This window comes from Quercus lobata, chromosome 5 (genome assembly GCF_001633185.2).
Source record: "Quercus lobata isolate SW786 chromosome 5, ValleyOak3.0 Primary Assembly, whole genome shotgun sequence".
Lineage (NCBI taxonomy): Eukaryota > Viridiplantae > Streptophyta > Magnoliopsida > Fagales > Fagaceae > Quercus > Quercus lobata.
The window spans coordinates 16,475,723-16,497,064 of NC_044908.1; the positions used below are offsets into that span (position 1 = coordinate 16,475,723).

General features: G+C 33.1%; 1 pseudogene across 1 annotated transcript; it reads left to right on the top strand.

Moving 5' to 3' along the window:
* The first annotated feature begins 15,292 nt into the window (after positions 1–15,292).
* On the top strand, positions 15,293–21,083 carry LOC115990070 (annotated as a pseudogene). Its single transcript, XR_004092145.1, has 3 exons — positions 15,293–15,589; positions 15,712–15,877; positions 19,437–21,083. The product of XR_004092145.1 is annotated as a pentatricopeptide repeat-containing protein At4g14050, mitochondrial-like (transcript).
* Positions 21,084–21,342: the final 259 nt, after the last annotated feature.

A 21,342-nucleotide genomic window follows, 5' to 3' on the forward strand; every position in this document is an offset into this window, starting at 1 on the left:
CAGAAACATGTAAAGGGTGAAATTGGAAAAAATGAAAAAGTCATGTTAGTCAAACTTGGCACATTTATCATGTCTAAATTCTGTTTGGACAACTCACTTGTTATGAAAATATTGTGAGATTTTATTGTGACCACTAAATTTTTTTTTTTTTTTTTTTTTTTTTTTGCATAGTATGTCCAAAATCCAAATGGTCTTTGTCTCATTTATTTGCTTTCTGTGTCTCTGTCTCTCTCTCACACTGCCACACACCAAAATCAAATGGTCTTTGTCTCATTTATTTGCTTTCTGTGTCTCTGTCTCTCTCTCACACTGCCACACACACACACAACCTCTAGCTTCTTGGTTTCTATTCCACTGTCAAGTTAGACAATTACCAAATAATTTTGACAAATCTATAAAATATTTACCGTTAAAAAAATTCCAAAAAAATAATCAAAATCATTTAGGCTTCTAGTAGAGTTCATGGGGCTCAACACTCTTTCTGAAACACAGATTATGTCTACCAAGCATTAAAAGAGCTCTCATGATGGAATTTAAAGAAATATGTTATTCTTAAATTTAAATGAGTAGAATTTTAAAAACGATGTGGTAGAATTATCTTGAAATGCTACTCATGGGTCATAATGAACTTGGGTTCGATTAAACCACTCAGACTTCTTGATAAATATATTACATATTAAACAACAAATAAAAATAAAGTAAATCTCCCCTATTATTTATTTCATAGATTAGGGGTGCTGATCTTGTTTGCGTACAGAGTTTTCTTTCAAGAGGATCACAATAAAGCGATGAATCATTTGCAAGAGGATCTCCATATAAAGAGTTCCTATAGCTTTTTATTTTTATTATTATTATTTTTTAATTTTATTTTGAGAATCAAGAGTTCCTATAACTGATTACACATTTTTAGAATGTAAATTAGAATTAAAAAAAAAAAAATCATATGAACTTTGCTATTGAAACTTTAGATCATTCATTTCTTTAGAGTTATAAAATTAGAGAATATACAATTTGTTGCACATTTTAAGAATGTAATGTCCCAGTTGCCTTATTTGGGATTTACCACCGGGCCTTGTGCCTGAGTGGTACCCGGGCCTTAGTGCCTTGTCAAGCTCGGGGGTTCGATCCCCCTATAAACCAATTACCCAGCAAAAAAAAAAAAAAAAAAAGTTGCCTTATTTGGGATTTGTGCTGTTTCTTTTTGTCTCTGCCTACGGGGCAGTCCTTTCTTTGTATAAGGTGTTTTTTTTTTTTTTTTTTTTTTCATCAATATAAGGCTGTATTTGTTTTGGCTTCAAATCACTTTTGGAAATGCTTTTCCGTAAATGCGGGTGTTTGGTTGCGCATGGAAAATAAATTTTCCGGAAAATATTTTCAGTTGACCGTGTGTTTTAATGGCTTTGACCCGGAAATTGGTTTCAGTCAAAATTTTCAATTCAAACCATTTTCGAACTCGCGCACAGAGAGAGAGAGAGAGAGAGAGAGAGAGAGAGAGAGAGAGAGAGCAGCCTTCGACTTCGCCGGTGAACCCAGAGCCCAGATCACGCTTTCAACTTCGCCGATCTACGAACCCACGAACCAATCTTCGACCCAGAGCCTTCAACTTCGCCGACAACCCAGAGCCTTCGTGCCACGAACCCACAAATCGATCTCTCTCTCTGTGTGATTTTGATTTTTTACTTTCTCTCTTTGATCTTTGATTTTTTTGTTGTTGTTGTAGTGGTGTGGGTGGTGGTGTTTTGGTGGTTTTCCTATTGTGTGGTGGTGGGTTTTGTGTGGGTGGTGGTAGAAAATAGCATTTTCAGAATGTTACCAAACATATGAAAATATTTTCTAGAACAATTTTCATAATGCAACCAAACACTTGAAAATATTTTCCTTTCTCGAAAATAGTATTTCAAAATATTTTCCTTTCCAGAAAATAGCATTTCCAGAAAATAATTATTTTCTGGAAAATATTTTACATGAACCAAACACAACCTAATTTTCAAGCTTTTATCGCAAAAAAAAAGAAAAAGAAAAAAGACAATATACGTGAAAGAAGTTCAACAAATTATAATTTCAACACAAGGGACAAAAAATGGTATAGGAATTGAATGAACAATTAAAGTTAAGAGGTTCACAGCCTTCGAGAACACAAAAGTGGTGGATGCAATTGACCTGAAGATGTGCTGTAAACCTAAAAATCTCAAGTTTCATCCACCATGCTATAATGAAATTTCTAGTGTGTTTCATGAGTAGGGAATAATAGTATGACAAAAAATTGGGACACTACCTTGTGACAAAGTCCAAACTTGTCACATTTATCTTACCATAAGTTTGGGTTAAAAACTTAAATTTGAATGTAATCCAGTATTATTATTACTCAGCTGTCATTATAAATTGTAATTTTCACCAAAACATTTTTGAAAATCTAACATTTTTAGTGATTTACATCACATAGACTTAAACTCTAACCATCCAAAAAATTAGAAGCCCTAATAACTTGTCATAGAAACCCTAATCTTTTGTATATATAATTAAGGGTTAGTTGCAAATTATCCCCATTAACTATTGTGCAATTGCAATGTCTATATCATTGCTAAATGGAGAAACAGAGCGGTTGTATGATCAGTTACCACTATAAACAGAATTTAAAAAGCAGCACTAATGCTACAAACATTTTGCCAACATGTGGTTATGGATACAATTATTCTGATTATGAAAAGCAATGATGATTATGAATATATCTAATTTGTCTTAGAATAATTATTCTTGCTGGGACTTACTAATTTGGCTATAAATTACTCAATCTCTAGGTGCTATGTGAGAAGGTATTGAATAGAGAAGATCCAGACTGCTGCTGTTCTAGTCATCACACATGTTGGCGACATCATTTAAAAGGTGCAAAGCTAACAAGTATAGCTGGGATTGAAGATGAGGGGCTTCTTAATTGCAAAACTTTGTTAGATATGTTGCCTACTCTTGCAAATGATCAGGAGATTCAATTAAGATTGGATTGGGAACATCATTTACATGAAGAGGTGTCTTAATTTAAAAGTGATGTACTAATAATAAACTGCGATCTCAAAAGTTGTAAAATTTCTTTTCTCTAGCATTACTTATTATAGTTACTTATCATGCTAATAATCCTAAACAATTTTGACAACATCACCTAATACAATAAAAAATGCTAGTAATCCTATAAAAATATTAGGAAAGACAGCATCGCCTAATATGCATCAAAACTACAATTGTATGGGGTGCATCTTCAAAAAGTTTTGAAAAGGGTTTTTTAAATATTTTTTTTATGTGTGCGTCTACTATTAGATAATGACAAAATTATTTTGGGTGAAATTGATTTATTGGGCTTAAATTTTTTTTTTTTTTTAACTTTGCTATTTGTAATTTTCGTTCTTGGGCAAATTTTTTGGGGCTTGAATATTTTGTTTTAGATTATTAATTTTAGATCTATAAATTTTTTTATAGTTTTTAAAGTGAGGAAAATGCTAGAGCTACATTTTTTTTTTTTTTTAACAAATAGTTGATGTGGTGAGTGGTTATTGATAAGTAAAAAAGTGAGACAAATGGTGGATCTAGATGTGAACTAATAAGAATTTATTACCTCAATAGTTTGTAAATATTTTGTAGAAAGGTATTTGGCTATAGAATTATTCTAAAGGGATCAATAGTATTGTTAAGGGGAGTAAAGTTAATTTAATTAGTATTACACATATACTAATATATATATATATATATATATTTTTTTTTTTTTTGGGGGGGGGGGGGGGGTGCTTTTCCCCCCAAAGCCACAATGAGTAGCTCCGTCCCTGCACACACATCTTAAGAATTTTGGGTTTTGTTTATTGAGAGTTTCTCCGATGCTGCAACTGGAAAAAGCTTTAGCATCTAGAGCTAGTAAAGAACTTAAGTGAGTTTGTATTAATTATCAGAGAGAGGATATTATTATATTTGATGTGAACTCAAGTTTTAGGTATAAATGTGATAAGATTCTGTAATCGATTTCATTATAATGAATTTTTCATTGTTGGGTCAATGGTTTTTCAGTTTTTCCCTTAAAAGGAGAAAATAGTTTCACATAAATCTTGTGGTTCTTATGTGCAATTAATTTATTTTCATACCAGTTTGAGATCTTAAATGAGTAACTTTAGTTAGAATATTTAACGGGATTTGTTAAAATGTACTAACAACGCCGAACTTGATGATCAATGATCTACTAGTTGGTTTGCTATTTTCCTTGGCCAAAGCGGATAATAGTTGATCATTTTCCACTAAATCCAAGTCCAGAGCACTTGCCCATATTTCTGATGAAACATCTTGGATAGATGAAAAAATTTAGTCACATAATAGATTGATATTAGATTGTTTCTACTGTTTTTTCTTCAGTTATATTAGGTCTAGCGTGCATGATGGTGAGTAGGTGGTATAGTAGGGTTGCATCGTATGGCTCAGTGTTGCTCATTGCTTGTGCATTGAACTAGATAAAATCATTGCAGGGAATTAATAATTCTTTTTTTTTTTTTTTAATTTTTTTTTTTAAAAATAAGGGAATTAATAATTCAGAGTTAGTATATTAAGGCACTTTCATGCAGGGGGAGGGCTAGAAATTTTAGTTTGGGGGCTAAGTTGTGATACTAATATATTAGTTAAGACAATCCTCCACACACACATATACAAATTAATTTACTAAGAGAGTTTATCATCTTCTAAATTTTAATGAGTATGTAAAAGTCATGTATTTCTTATATTTGACATGTACAAAAATTTATCATTTTCTGTAAAGTTTATGTTAAACCTCTTAAATTATACAGTTTTAAATCTAATTTCTCTTTCTAATATAAGTTTTAATAAAAAGGAAAAAAAAATACATTTCAAAATCATTAAGTATTCAAATTATTAATGTACTAATTTATTATTATTTTCATTAAAAATGAGTAAGAAATAAAATATGGAAAAAAATCTATTTAACAAACCTCATAATTTGGTATGTTTTCAAATTTAACTCTAACATATATCCTCTAATGGTTATTATATGGTTGTAAATTGAAATTATTTATTCATTTTATGAGTTTAGTAAAAACTAATATAAGCTGTAATTTCTAGATTGCCACAATGAAGAGAATGATCAAAAGAAAATGATGGAGACAGGAATGAAGGGTAGCATGAAGTTGAGAGAGTTATTTATTACAATCAATCCTGACTTGCAAAGCAGAGAGGTAGCATTTTTTTTTTTTTTTTGGGGTGGTAATATTGCAGATTACCTCAATTAATTACTACAAATTGGTTGTAGCAATTTTGTTTTATGCAGTTGAGACCAAAAACCTTTGGTTGGTGTGATGTAATCAATTTATGAGGGAGAAAATAGGAGATCATGATAACATTGTGGGCTGTCTTACTATATGTTGACAGAGCAGTTAGCTGACCAATCTAGAATATTGTTAAAATCAAATAATTTAGAAGAAAAGATGGCGAATATGAGACAGAGAAAATGGTTCTTTCTCAGCCATTGATGTAGTCATTCTTAGGCTAAAGCGGTTTCTTGACGGAGCTAAGACTTAGAGTTAGGTGGGTAAATTATAAACAATTTTTTTTAATCCAAATAAACATTCATTTAGCATTAACAATCCATCAAGAAAAACAAATACACAAAATTTTTGTTTTTTAATACATTAAAATGCATTAACAAGCACTCATTACACACGTCAGACAAGCCTAATTAAAACACACTTTTTTTTTGATGAAAATTAAAACACACTTAACAGGCAAGCAGCATATACAATCAGCTCAAAAAAAGAGAGAAGAGAATACAGACAAAATTTAACATTGTCAAATGCAATGCACAGCACATGGTGATGTGATGCGTTAGTCACAGCTATTTTTTTTTTTTAAATTACTTTAACTTCATTAAGGAGAGAACTCTACCTCTCTATCATATTTTCGGTAAGTGTAGACTGGAGAGAGTTCTCTCATCTCTTTTCTATTTCTCTTTCACAAAGATTATCAACCAAAAAAAATTTAGCAATTTTTTGCACTAGAGATTCAGACATGAGAGAGAGATAAGATATTCATATTCCTATAATAAAAAAGAAGAAGAGAGATTAGATATTATACCAAATTTGGGGGCAGTGGACTGATGGTGGTGTGGTGTTTATCTATTTCTTGCTTCTGCTATTGCTCTATTATGTCGTGCCTGTGCTTGTTGTGTTTTTGTTTTTTTTAGTGTCTAGCTGCCGCTTAAATCCTTTCTCTTATTTCTATTTTCTTTTTTCCTTTTCTTTTTTGGGTGTCCTCTGTGTTGTAAATTGTAATGTCAGGTGTGTGTGGGTGTTCTCCTAGGCTAGTTGTTAGAATCGGCTTAGGATCTTTTTTTTTTTTTTTCGCCTTACGTGGGTTTGTTTGGGATGTTGTTTGGGCTCAAGTTTGCTCTTAGGCTAATATTTTTGAGCTTTTCAATCAATTTTTTATAGCTTTTAAAAAAGATAAATAATATTGTTAAGGGGGTAAAATAAAAATTTATTGAAACAAATTGCTAAATTTAATACATTATATATACTGGCATTTTAAAAAAAAAAAATTCCCACCCCCACGTCCAACTACAGCTCCGTCCCTTTCTTCTCATAATCTCATATTACTATTAGAGAGGCAGTAGCCAGGATATTCTAGACTTAGGATTTAATATCCTCATTGAAAACGTAAGGCCATGTACATGGCCAACTTAAGAATTAAAGTTTATATTCATGAAGTCTACATTCGAATGAGATCTATAGGCAACATAACATAATCATTATACCTACTTTTGAATTTTAATCTAATCTATATATAAATATATATAATAATAGGTAAAGTAGGGGGAAAGTCCAATTAAATTTCAAATTGAAATTCAATTATAAACTAATTTTGCGTTAGGTGTTTAATCTAATTTCAATTTTAGAATTTTGTGCCAAGTGAGTTAATTTAGTGTAAAAATTAAATTTTAATTAAAGTTTAATTTTGCGTCACGTGTCTCATCTAATCAAAAATTTTAAATTTTTGTGTCAAATTAGTTAATTTAGTGTAGAAAACGAGGAGTTCAATATAATAAAGTATAAAAATCATATAACTAAAAAAAAATTCAAATTTATAAATCATCTATATATATATTAATATGTAAAACTTAGAGAAAGTTGAATTAGAATATAAAATTATAATCCAATTTTGCAAACGTTTAAATTTATGTGAGGACTACACCATAATTATCCACTTATGTATGTGCCATGTGTCTATTTAAATTTTTTAATCTTTGTGTCAAGTGAGTTAATGAGTGCAAAATACTAAGAATCTAATATTAATGAACTATAAAATTTAAAAAAAAAAAAAAACAATTACATATACTCAATGAAACTCGATTTTGCTAAAACCAAGTTTTAAAACATGGACATTTTCTAAATAGTTTGGAAAAATGAGTATTTTGCTACGTAGTCTTAAAGTTAAGGGTATTTAACAATTTTGCCCGAGTTTAGGATATGTGGATAGGAATAGAAGTGGATAAAAATGTGAACTTGGACTGTGCTACGCTTAAACCTAGATTGCCCTGCACTTTACTGTATAAACTTTAAATCAATATATAATGATTTACAAAAAAAAAAAAAAAAAAATGGCATGCCCATTAATTATAATTAGTTGGCTTGATCTTCACATAAATCACAGGTATGATTTGATAAAAATAAAGGACCAAAATATGACAAATCAAATTGACCCAAATAAAAACAAGACATAGAATTTATGTGAATCGATTAAATTTCTTAATCAATTCTAACGTGTGATCTTCAAAGGCATGCTTGATTTTAAAAGTCCCAAAATGGTACCAATTTTTCATGAAAATCATACCAAAAATTTAACATGCGTTTCGTAGAAAAAATTACGTATTTTTTCACAACTGAATTGCAATTTCGGTAATTTTATTAATTAAGTGATACCTCGTTCAATTCAAACTTGATTTTCGGCCATTACTAGTCAAAATAAAGGGAAAGCCATGATCTTAAACATAGCTCTAAAATTAATCCAATCACATGGTTATATTTCAATCAAAGCTTAACTAAATCTATCCAATCACATAGAAATTGGTGAAACTCAACAAAAAAAAGGGGGTCTAGCTATTAAAATCAAGAAAAATTTTAATTTTAGGACTGAAATCTCTATCAAAATTTTGAGTTGGACAAATACATTATCAACATATGGTTCTAAAAAATAAACTCTCTCTATATGTTACCAAGTTCTACTTCAATAAAACCTTCAATGGGCACATAGAATTTTACAAGCATGATCAATAATTTAGTTAAAATATTAATGTGATAAAAAAATCTAATCAATGTTACTTCAACAACAAATCACTTCCTTAACCTTGGAATCCATTACTTATGGTAGATTATGGTTTCACTTTACTTTATTATAATAATAACTAGTTGCAAACACACGTAATGTGTGAGATTAGATAATTATTTTATAATTGTAACATAATTTATAATTTATTCTTTAAATTTTTTTAAAGATAATTTGTTCTTCCTAAAAATTAAACACTTTTAACATGTAATTTCCATAACTCTATTTTTACAAATATATAATTTTATAATTATTTTTTATTGATATTATTCTTTTTTGAAATGGTTTATATTATTCTAACTATTGTTATTATGCATTATATTTTCCTAATTTCTTTTGGTACAATGATTTTTTTTTTAAAATTTAAATTATTATTTAAAATCTTATTTTCTTAAGAAGATTATTATGATAACCAAAACATATCATATAATTACAACTGATATTACTCAAATAATTGATAGTACTCTTAACCCAAACTTGCATTGTCCCATTCTTAAGTAAATACAACGAATTGTACCAAATGGACCAAATTAGTTCAAATGGACCAAGATGGATAGAATGGATCAAATTGGATTGAATAAACAATGTGTACTAAATGGACCAAATTTAACAAAGTAGACCAAATGGACTGAATTTATCAAAGTAGACCAAATGAACTTAATTGGACCAAGTGGACCACATTGGACTGAAGTAGATTGAATTAGACCGAAGTAGACTGAAATGAACCGAAGTGGACAAAGTAGGCTGAAATGGACTGAAGTGGACAGAGTAAGCATTTGTTATGAAAACCCCAAAAATTATTTGTCTTTTTCAAGGTTTAAAGGAAAAGAGATTCATTTTTTGTTTTTAAGATAAATTTTTTATGAACTAGGCTACTAGCCTTGCTTTTATCAAATTATTTTTGTCCCCTTGAAGCTTTTAGGGGACGAAGATTTGATTTTTGTTAAAAAGAGATGATTTTTGAGAAAGGAAGGATTAATTGTTGATCTATCTCATTGTGAACATATGTACAGAAACAATAAGTCAATTTTTTTTAGAACCCACGGTCAATTTTGTTTAGCTGGCTGGGAGAGTCAAATATTTTGCTCCATGAAATCTTGTTAATTTCTTTTGATTGAAGAAATTTAGTACATAATTATTGATTTTAACACCTTGAAATTTTACCCAAAAAAAAAAAATGCTCTTTTTCTGGGGTAAAAATTTACCACCTTGAAATTTTTAATTGATTTTTTTATTGGTAAGCTTAGAGTCTTAGACACCCACCAAATAATATTTTTTATTTGGTAGTATTTTTAAATATCAACCAAATAATATTTATATAACTCTCTATATTATAAATTTTTATTTCAAATTATTAATTGTGTTTTTGTATTTAAGTTTTGCTAAACATAATCAATCTTAATTAGATTTTGTCAATTTTACTTTTTTTAAAAATCTCTATATTTTGAAATAGTTGTAATAAATTTTGTTGGTATAATTTAGTATATATATATATATATATATATATATGTTAATCTCTTTCCTAGAAACTTGAACGTAGACACTACTCAACAAAAACATTTGTTAAAAAATTGTGAGCCTAGAGAGACACATGATGGATCAAAGATTGATGCTGTAGATCGAACATCGGATTTGCCTGAATTTATCTTGCATCACATCTTGTCCTTCCTACCCAAAAAGAGGCAACTAAGATTTGTCTTTTGTCCAAGAAATGGAATTGTGTATGGTCTTCGTTTCCAATTTTGGATTTTGATCAAGCTCTTGGTAAAGGTTATATCATGCCGGATACACGTCCGTGAATAGTGTGGATACATCTTTTAAGATAGATTTCAATAGCATAATTTGAAGATGCAGAAATTTGAACTTCACATGACACGTGTTGACTTCAAGTTGGCTTCATTGGTTGTTAATTGGATAGAGTTGGCCTTCGAACACTGAAAAGAATTCATGGTATACTTTGCCTAGAACAATATTTGTTGCAAAATCAACAAATGGTTGTAAGTTAGAGCAACCATGTACTTGGGAGTGCCGTGAAATTTTATTCCATACAGAAGTTGTTGCTTGGGTATATTTGTGTGAACGAAGAAATTATCCAAGATATCATTCGTTGTTGCCCTTTTATCACAGATTTTAGTATTATAGGATGCCACGGATTGAAAAATTTGGAGATCTCCAAACTTCCTAAACTTTGCAAGGTTGAGGTGACTCCTCCTGAACAAGAAGTTGAGAACATCAAAGTTGAAGCAGCAAATCTTCAACATTTCAGCTCTTTTTTAATTTTTTTTTTATTATTTTTTTTTATACAGTAACGATAGAAATATTATAGAGTCAAAAGTATAGAGGTACAAAAAAACTAATGCCAGGCCCACATAATACAAAATGTTGAAGTATTGGGTATGCATGCGAGAAGCCGTTGGCCACACTAAAGGCAACATTGCAGACAAGAAAAAACAACAACCACTGGTGTACATCATCAATTCATCATTAGTCAGGCCTCTGGTATTCTTGTAGCAGTGTCATTGCCCCTCGTAGAATGTCGCTGGGGTGGGTTTGTTTTCTGTCAAATAGGTACCTGTTTCGTGCATTCGAGATGGCCCATGATACTATAGCCCTCACCTCCACTTCTTTTGTCGTCAACACAGACATCAGTTCTCGCACCAAGCTATAGAAATCCTCTGCAGCTGAACTTCGTTTCTGCAACTTTCCTGCCACCATCGCCCATACATTTCTAGCCATGGGGCATCCCCAAAGAGCGTGAGCCACCATCTCATCATGTTGATGACAAACTGCACATGCTGGGTCCAGTGGGATCTTCCTTTGACATAGGTTCGTGCAGGTTGGGAGTATGTTGGAACACGCCCACTAGATAAAAGTTCTAACCTTGGGAGGTACCTGTAGCTGCCAAATACGGTTCCACAACTTTTTATCCTGCCTTGCAATGCTCCACCTGTTCAGTTTGCCTCGTGCGAATTGTTACTTGATAGGCTGATTTAACAGAGAATATGCCCTTCCTGTTCTCCTTCCATATTAGTTTGTCTCGGTTTGTTGTTGTACCCAGATTAATGTGTCGAATATCAGCCACCGTGTTAGGCATGAACGAGCAACTGCAAGTGCCACTGTCTTGTGTCTGGGTTGAAGAGGTCACCCACCCTCATTTTTTTGTCTGCATCTGGTCTGAATTGTGGGGGGGGGGGGGGGGGGGGGGTTGTGAGAGCCACGTGTGGTCATCAATTTTGATGCTCCTCCCATCTCCCACTTTCCACACTGTGGCTGCCCGTATCAGTCTCTTGTCTTCAGCAAGCTTCTCCACGCAAATGAGGGGTTGTTCCGAGAGACGAGCCAGAACTTAGAGCGAGGGGGACGGCTTTGCTGTTGGTTGTGTGTAGGGACTTCAGCCTTCAATTTTGTTGCTACTTAGTAGCTTAGCTGCTAGTTGTTTAAAATTTTTTAAAGTTTCAAATTGTTTGTTTTAAGTAAAATTGGTTGACTAAGCTTAATTTTTTTTTTTTTTTTAAGCTTACTGTTGATAATTTTTGTTGTTATACTAATTTTTTTGGGCTTGTATATTTCTTTTTTAGATTTTAGACTTATAAACATTTTTTAATGGTCTTTAAAATGTGGAAAATGTTTGAATTACAAATTTTTTTACAAATTGCTGATAATGTCAGTAGTAAGCCCAAATGCGAACCAATAAGAATTTGCTACCTTAACCATTTGTAAAAATGTTATAGAAAAATTTTTGACTATAACAATACTCTTAAAAGAATCAATAAGATTTTTAAGGGATCAAAAGTGTAATTTTCTAAAACAAAATTGCTAAAATTAGTACCCATATATATAATCATTTTAAAAAAAAAAAAAATTTGGGGGGGGCATTGCCCCCCACAAGTCCAACCATGGCTCCGTCCATGGTTGTTCCCTATTTCGGCCTCCATGAATGAGCAATTAGGAAAATAGCGTGCTTTGTATGCTCTGAAAGACAGAGAGTGGCTTCCTTGGATTAGCCGTCATGCTTGTTTTGCTAACATGGTAAGATTGAATGCATGAATATCTCTAAATCCCACTCCCCCTCTATCCTTTGGATTGCACAATTTACTCCATTTAATCCAATGGATTTTCTTCTCATTTCATGTTTGGTCCTACCAATATTTTGCTAATGCCGAATTAATGTCGTCACAAATTCTATTCAGGATTTTGAACATGCTCATGGAATAAGTTGGGATTGCTTGTGCCACCATCTTGATTAATACCTCTCTTCTTGCCTTTGAGATATTTTTTTAATTTCCATTCCATCACTCTTTTTGTTACCCGCTCCTGTAATTCTCTAAAAGTGCTCACCTTTGATTTGCTTCCCACCATTGGTAGTCTGAGGTACCTCTTACAATTGGTCATGATTTGTGCTCCTAGCATGTTTTGGATATCTAACTTCACTTGTTGGCTTGTGTTTGGGTTGAAGAAGAGTGTGGTTTTTCTTCTGTTGATGGCTTGACCCGATGCTCTATCATACGACTCCAATATGTCAAGCAAGTGTCGGCATTCAATAGTTATTGTCTCACAAAATAGTAGACTGTCATCCGCAAATAGCAAGTGTGAGATCTTGACCATTACAAGACAATACTCCTCTCAATTGTTGGTTTTCCATGGCTCTCCGAATGAGAAAGGAGAGACCCTTGGCACATAGGAGGAATAGGTATAAAGACAGAGGGTCCCCTTACTTGATGCCATGGGATGGTGTGATGAATCCCTTAGCTTCTCCATTGATTAAAGTCTAATGAGATGCAGTATGCACCATTTCCATGGCTAAGTTGATCCATTGCTCTAGTAGGCTAATTTTTAGCAATATCCTTTGGGGGAACTCCCACTCCACTCGGTCATATGCTTTGCTGATGTCAAGCTTTACCGCCATGTGGCCCTTTTTTTTTTCCTTTTCTCCTGTTTCTCATACGATGGATCATCTCAAAAGCCACTATAGTATTATTTGTTATAATTCTATTAGGCACAAAAGCACTTTGTGAGTTAGAAATTACATTAGGTAAAATGGGTTTTATCCGGTTGGCAAGGACCTTAGAAATTCTTCTTGATACAGCATTTCCCAAACTAATTGGATGAAATTCTATGATATATTCTGGGTCTTTTTTTTTTTTTTTTTTTGGGGGGGGGGGGATAAGAACGATATTTGTATAATTCATTTTTCTTAGGTATTTGCTAGAGTGTAAAATAGATAATACAACATCAGTAACATCATGCCTAACAATATGCCAGAATTTTTGAAAAAGGAAAGGCAACATACCATCGGGTCCTAGTGATTTAGATGGGTGCATTTGTAATAGAGTTGTTTTCACTTCTTCCTCTGTATAGGGGCGGGTCAAAGATTGTGCCATACCCTTGGTCACCACCTGATCAACAGATTCAATTATAGCATCCATATCCAATGAGGTGGAAGATGTGAATAGCTGTTTGTAATAGTCTTCTACTATGTTGGCAATTTTATCCTCATCGATGTGCCACTCTCCTTCCCTATCATACAACCCCACAATGTTGTTCTTTCTTCGTTGTTGGCTCGCCCTTTGATGGAAATTTTTTGTATTTTTATCCCCTACTGGTAGCTAGATGGATCTCGACCTTTGTCTCCAAAATACCTCCTCATGGTGTAAGAGCTCATTTATCTCCTTCTTCACACCATGTATCCTCTCTACGTTCTACCCATACCTTGCTTCCATCAGTGAGGTGAGTTCTCCTTCTTTTGCATCAAGGTGAGTTCCTGTGTTCCCAAAGGTGACACGGCTCCATGCTATAAGGTCCATTCTGCATTTTTTAATTTTCTAAAATAGGTAGAACATGGGGCTACTATGAGGGTGTATTTGATTCCATGCCTCCCAGATTATCGTCTCGCAATCAATGTGGGCCACCCACTGCTCTTCAAATTGCTGGATTTTGTGTCGTCTTTTCTAGGGTTGGGTGGGTGGTGCCATGTCCATCATAGTAGGATCGTGGTAAGAATAGGATACTGAAAGGTGACTCACTTTTGTTTGAGGGAAAAACTCCATGTAAATGGGTAGCCACTAAAACCCATGTCAACTAAACCACAGTGGAGGGGAGTGTTTCTGAATTCAACCATTGGAGCCATCAGTCTACTATTGCCACCATTTTTTTCATCTGAGGCCAACAGTTCATTGAAATCACCTAAACATACCCAAGGTAGACATGGTCGAGCATGTAGGTGTCTCATGAGTCTCCATGTTTCAAGTTTGAGTTCTTCCTTCGGATGGCCATATAACCATGTTAGTCTCCATACAGGTGAAGTTTGTGGGTGTACGCTCACATCAATATGGTTTGGTGAATAGGTTTGTGTGTCCACGGTCACATCTGCTCTCCAAAGTAGTGCCAATCCACCCCTACGACCATTGCATGACACAGCTAGCATACCATAAAAACCCAACTCCCTTTTTATCGGTTCCATCTCTCTATCAATCAATTTTGTTTCCATGAGGAACAAAATTGTGGGAGCTTTTTTCCTCACCAATTTGGAGAGGACCTCGACTGCATGACGATTCTTAAGCCCCCGACAGTTCCAACTTAGGACAATCATTGTGATCGGCATGGCTGAGTACTGTCAACCTCCACCATTGATAATCCATTTTGTAGTTTGCTTTCCTCGAACTTGAAATGCTTAACTTTGTCACTCCCATGGTTGTTTCTGTCATTATGTCTCTTTGTGCCCACTTTCAATAGGCTAGACTGGGAAGGCTCGGTTTGTGTTTTGGCTGGGGAGGGTATGATTTTTTTCCACGCCAATGTCTATTGGACATTATTGCATGTCAAAATTTGAAAGAATTATACTTGACAGATTTTTGAGCATTACACAAACCAATATCTTCACTTCAATATTTCTAGATTCCCCCACCTTGAAACTTTGGAGGTTAGTGGCTGCATCATGTTGGAAAGGGTCAAGATTTCTGCACAAAGGCTTAGAATGTTAACATTTGATGCATGCGAAAAGCTGTTAAAGCTGTTGGAGCTTGAAATTGATAGTACAAATCTGTCATCATTCAAATACCGTAGTTTAGAGAATGTATTTCCTATGATTTTTCCAAAGAATGCTTCATGTCCTTTTGAGCTTACTTTTACATTAGATAATCTTGTTGACATTCTTTGGTTCCTCAAGTTGAGGGAAGTTCTAGTAATGTCAAATCAAAGAAAAGTTTTGAAGCTAACAGTCATTTGTGAAAAGGTATGTCCACTAATGCAAATATATCTATTTTCACCTATTTTCTTTCTTTAACGTCTTTTCATATTTTACAATTTCACCTTTTGTATTCTGAAACATTTTTTTAACTTTTCATTGAATTATAGGTTCCATTTAATCTTGAAGATTTGAGAGGAATTACACCTCCTCTGTCATTCGAACTTGAACTTATGATGCTATACGTACGGATCTCGGCACTGTCAATAGATTATGGAAGTCTTATAGATGGCTTGCTTTGGAGTTGTCGTCCAAAACAATTGTCATTGCCAACAGGTTTGAAGTCCCGGAAGAAGTGCATAAAGGTATGATTTTTCTTCTACTAGATTTTAGGTGCCTCTAATTAATTATATCATCTGTTGCATGTTAGGTGATGAATTTTATACATTTATACTGGTGATTAAAATATGTGGGAAATGTGGTTTCCGTTTTTGAAAAAACCTATCCTTTCTGATGTCGAACGATTAGGATTCATAAAATTATTTGTATTTCAGTGAAGTAATAAAGTAGTTTGTTTGTTTGGTTGCATTTTGTGAATGATTTTAATAACCCACTATGATTGTTTAATAGCCCACTATTTTTAACTCATTGTGCTCATGGGTAAAGTAAAAATGGGCCGGACCGGGCCAACCGGGCCCATTGATGACAGCTAACTAGTGTTAATTTCCGTCAACTGTAAAAAAAGGTTGGCGAAGTTAGTACTTGATAAAATATTTTCATGATTTTTAGTTGAAGGCAAATATGCTGTAGATTAGTAGCGGTTTGGTTGTGCACAAATAGGATGAAAAATGTAAATATTATTATTAATTTGTTAAATTATTTGTGCTTTTTCCTTATTTGCCACAACCTGACAAACTAAAAAGCGTGGTCTCAGTAGCTTTGAGACCCATGGTGTGTACATTTACATTATCTGTTTTGAAAATTAAAGATTTGTTTAAACAGGCCTAAAAGCTTAGGGATAATTAGAGAGTATTTTTTTTTTTTTTTGGAGATAATTACAACATGCTGTTAATCCCGCAACTCAAACCCTTTTTCCCCTAGACCTCCAAGCACTTTGTGCATAAAGACGTGTCAATTCAGTTACAAGACCTTTGGCATTAGAGAGTATTTATAGTACCATAAATTTGTCTAGCTTGAATAAAATTTTACTTAAAAAGCTTTAGTAGATAGGAAATTTTTCTTAGAAGGTATTATGTATTAAAGATTTATATGGAAGTATACAAATAAATGAATAATGATCTGTGAATGATACTCATTATATTCCTATATTATTTTACTTTATTTTTATTTTAAGACCATATTCTAGAATTCTAGCACTCAAGCCTCATGTGATTCCTATGCTGAAGTTTTGACAAACTTTTGATCTTCTATTAATACACAGTATCATAAGTAGATAGAGTTTTATCCATTTTTATAAAATATCAAGTAGTCTGAAATAACCAAAAGTTCTACAATCCAAAATGTTATCAATTATTTTGAAATATGCACACTTTTTACCATGCACAATTCCTTTTTTTTTTTTTTTTAACAAATAATTTGATTAATGAGCATTTTAATTCTTATATATACCAATTTATCCAAAGCATGTTATGTAATAAAAAAACATTGTATTCTTATATACTATCTTTGTTGTAAAGAACTAGGATAACATGTACAAAATCAAAGAAAAGAAAAAAGATAAAAACATAAAAATACAAAACTTAATCACATCAACCCAAAATAGAGTTCTAAATAATACAAAAATTCATCGACCTCAAGTAGAGATGCAAGATAAATCAAAATCAACAGAAAAATTGAAAAAACAAAATTTGAGAGAGAGAAAGAGAGAGAAATAACATTTTGTGTGTGAGAAGACTATGCATAGAATAAGAAAGAGAATTGTAAATTTATATTAAGATGATGGGAATAAGAAAAGCCAAATATAACGGAAGATAAATGGATAGAGGAAAAATAATATTAAAGTAGATAGTAGTAGGGAGATGAAAAGGTAAAACGGAGGGAAAAGGTTTGAAAAAGTGTAACAATAATTTGGGAAATTAATAAGAATAAAAAGGGTTAAAAATAAGAGAGAGAGAGAGAGAGAGAGAGAGAGAGAGAGAGAGAGTTGTAAATAGGTTGATGATGTGGCTGTTGATGTGATTTAATAGAAGTGTATCAATAAATAAATGCTACGCTTTAACTTATAAATATATATATATATATATATATATATATATATTAGTAATTTTTCAGCCATGTTTGTACTAGTTATGGTTCGACATTCGAACTAGTTCGGTCCAATTTGGTTTACTTTGGTTTATTTCAGTCCATTTTGGTCTATTTTAGTCCATTTTGGTCTACTTCTGTCCAATTTGGTTCAATTTGGTCCATTTGATCTACTTTAGTTCATTTGGTCCATTTAGGTCCAATTTAGTCCATTGGGTCTACTTTAGTCAATTTGGTCCACTTTTGTCCATTCAGTCTATTTCGGTTTAACAATGCCTACGCTTTAACAATGCCTATTCCAATACTCTATGTATTTGGGATACAATTAAGACTCAAAACATGGAAATTTGGAGCTAATTTTATAAACTTTTCATGCTTTTCATGCTCTTGCTATTCATCACATTGCATTTCTTATGTGACCAAATGAAAACATGAACACGGTGAATTGCTGCAAGAAGGAAAATAAAATAATTAGAAGGTGAGGAGTCATGTAGGGATACTTTCATTCAATCATGAATTTTTCCTTAGCAAATGTCACGGATGGTTTAGTAATTTTTTTAAAAATCACTTAATATACATGGTAGCCTATATTTTTCAAGAATTAAAATATAGTTTTGATCCTTAAACTTTGAGGTTTTTTTTATTTGACCGTTTACGTTTTAAAATTTTTATTTTTGCCCTTCCTGTTTTATTTTGTTTTCTTATTGAATCTATTGTCCATTTCCCTTGGTGAAATTATTTTTAGTTTTTTTTAAGATACAAAATTATTTTGAGTTTATCTCACATTTTATGATCAATTTACTAATGTAAATGGATGGTAGGATTAATCTAAAAACAAAAATCAAATATGGTAGAGCAAAAGTTAAAATTTGAAACTTAAAGGGCTAAAATAAGAACCCAAACTTCGAGCGCTAAAAATGTACTTTACTCTTAATTATATTATATAAGCCTTATAAAGTGATGTGTATAAAATCTAAAGAAAGTAATTCATAAATATATTTATTATGTTATTGGTGTAACACTAATTATATTCATTGTTCACGTCAAACAAAAAAATAAATCATATTCATCATGACTACAACAAATACTTTTTTTTAAAGGACACCACAACAAATACTTAATATGTAGATTTGAGCTACTTTAATATCATATACTCCTAAAAAATAATAACTTTAATAGTTCTAACTGTGTCGAGAGAAAACCTCCCATGACCCTAAGAAGGGACAAAAGTACATTAGTGACTAAATATACCTTGTAGTTCTTCAATTAAATGTTCCCTATTTACTTCTAATAAGTTTAGAGATATACTCACTTTCACAACATGATAAAGTGTCAAGTTGTAATTATGTTATGAACTTATATTATAGTAATATTGCTTTAATCACAAATTGATACCTTAGTGTGAAAGAGCGTGTAAAATATGTTTGCATAAAGTTTTTTGATACCTCATTTCCTCACGCAGTCAAGCCCTCTTAAGGGGAAAAGATAGGAGAGATTTCGGTGATGGGCTTTTGGGCCTTTCATTAGTGTCTTCTTGTGGGTAACCAAGGTTAGAGCAGTTCTGATTGGGGCCCATATAACCTTACCTCTTCTTGCTTGACCTGAAGCCCATTGCTTAATTCTCCATTAGGTATAGACAATAAACATCACCAAGGACCTGACCATTTTGTGCTTGCTAGCCTCGTTAAGGCATGTACTACCTTGGGCGCTATTAGGAAAGGCAAGCAAGTGCATGCCCACTTTGTGTTGTCCCCATTTCGTGACGACAATGTTGTCAAGTCATCCTTAGTTGATTTGTATGCCGAGTGTGGATTACTTGCACATGGGGTTTTCGATTAAATTTCTTTGAAAAATTCAGTTTATTGGACTGCTATGATATCCGGGTATGCTCGACATGGGAGGAAATCAGAGGCTAGTGACCTATTTCAGAGAGTACCAGTCAGGAATTTATTTTCTTGGACAGCCTTTATTTCAGGGTCGGTACAGAGTGGGAATGGGGTTGATGCGTTTTATTTATTTATTGAAATGCGAAGAGAAGGAGTCAACATAGTTGATCCATTAGTTCTGTCAAGCATTGTTAGTGCAAGTGCTAATCTAGTAGTGCTGGAACTTGGGAAGCAGATTCATGGCCTAGTTATCACTCTTGGTTATGAGTCCTGCATATTTATAAGTAATGCCCTTGTAGATATGTATGCCAAATGTAGTGATATTCTGGCTGCAAAGGAAATTTTTGGTAGGATGCAACGAAGAGATGTAGTTTCTTGGACTTCTATAATCGTTGGGACAGCTTACCATGGGCAAGCAAAGGAGGCATTGGCTATTTATGATGAGATGATTTATGCTGGAGTAAAGCCAAATGAAGTGACCTTTGTTGGATTGATTTATGCTTGTAGCCATGTTGGCTTAGTAAGTAAAGGCCGTTATCTATTCAAATCTATGGAGGATTATGGGATTAATCCTTCTCTGCAGCACTACACATGCTTCTTGGATCTTCTTAGTCGGTCAGGACAGCTAGATGAGGCTGAGAATCTCATTAATGCAATGCCATTTAAGTCTGATGAACCTACTTGGGCAGCTTTACTAAGTGCCTGCAAGCACCATAATAAAATTGAAATGGGAATTAGGGTTGCTGATCATCTATTAAGTTTAGAACCAGAAGACCCATCTACATATATACTGCTGTCTAATATTTATGCTAGAGCTGAATTGTGGGAAAAGGTTTCAAAGGTGAGAAAGTTGATGGCATTCATGGAAGTTAAAAAGCAACCAGGCTATAGTTGTATTGAATTGGGAAAGGAAAGCATGGTGTTTTATGCTGGGGAGACCGCTCATTCTATGAAGGATGTGATTTTTGGTTTGCTTAAGAAGTTGGATGCAGAGATGAGGAGAAGGGGTTATGTTCCAGATATTAGTTCTGTTTTACATGACATGGAGTGGCAAGAGAAGGAAAAACAGCTATTTTGGCATAGTGAGAGGTTAGCTGTGGCCTCCGGGTTGCTTAAGGCTATCCCGGGGACAGTTATTCGGGTAGTGAAGAATCTTCGTGTTTGTGGAGACTGTCACACAGTTTTAAAATTTATAAGCACCATTATGAAGAGGGAAATTGTTGTCAGAGATGCCAATAGATATCACCATTTCAAGGACGGGGAGTGTTCATGCAATGATTTTTGGTGATTTTGCGAATCTGCGTTGGAATTTTTCCTTTGGTTTTTCATGTGTCTGCCATCTATTGATCATAGGTTCAAGTCTGAATCTGCTTATTCAAGCGTCTTGTAGTTAGCCTTTTCCTTTCATTTTGGTTTTTTTTTTAATTTCTGAGGCTTGCTAATTTTATTGGAACACATATCGCCTAACCTGTGTTGTCAGCACCAATGGTTTAAATGACATTGATCTCGTATTTTTAACCTCCAAGCCAAGGAAAACACAGGCTTTACGGTGAAAGTGGTTGACGTTTACCTATAATTGTGGGTATTGCATTAACAGTTTAGGGGATGGAAAAGTGGGAGAATAGAAAAAGTTTTAATTTCTCTTATTTT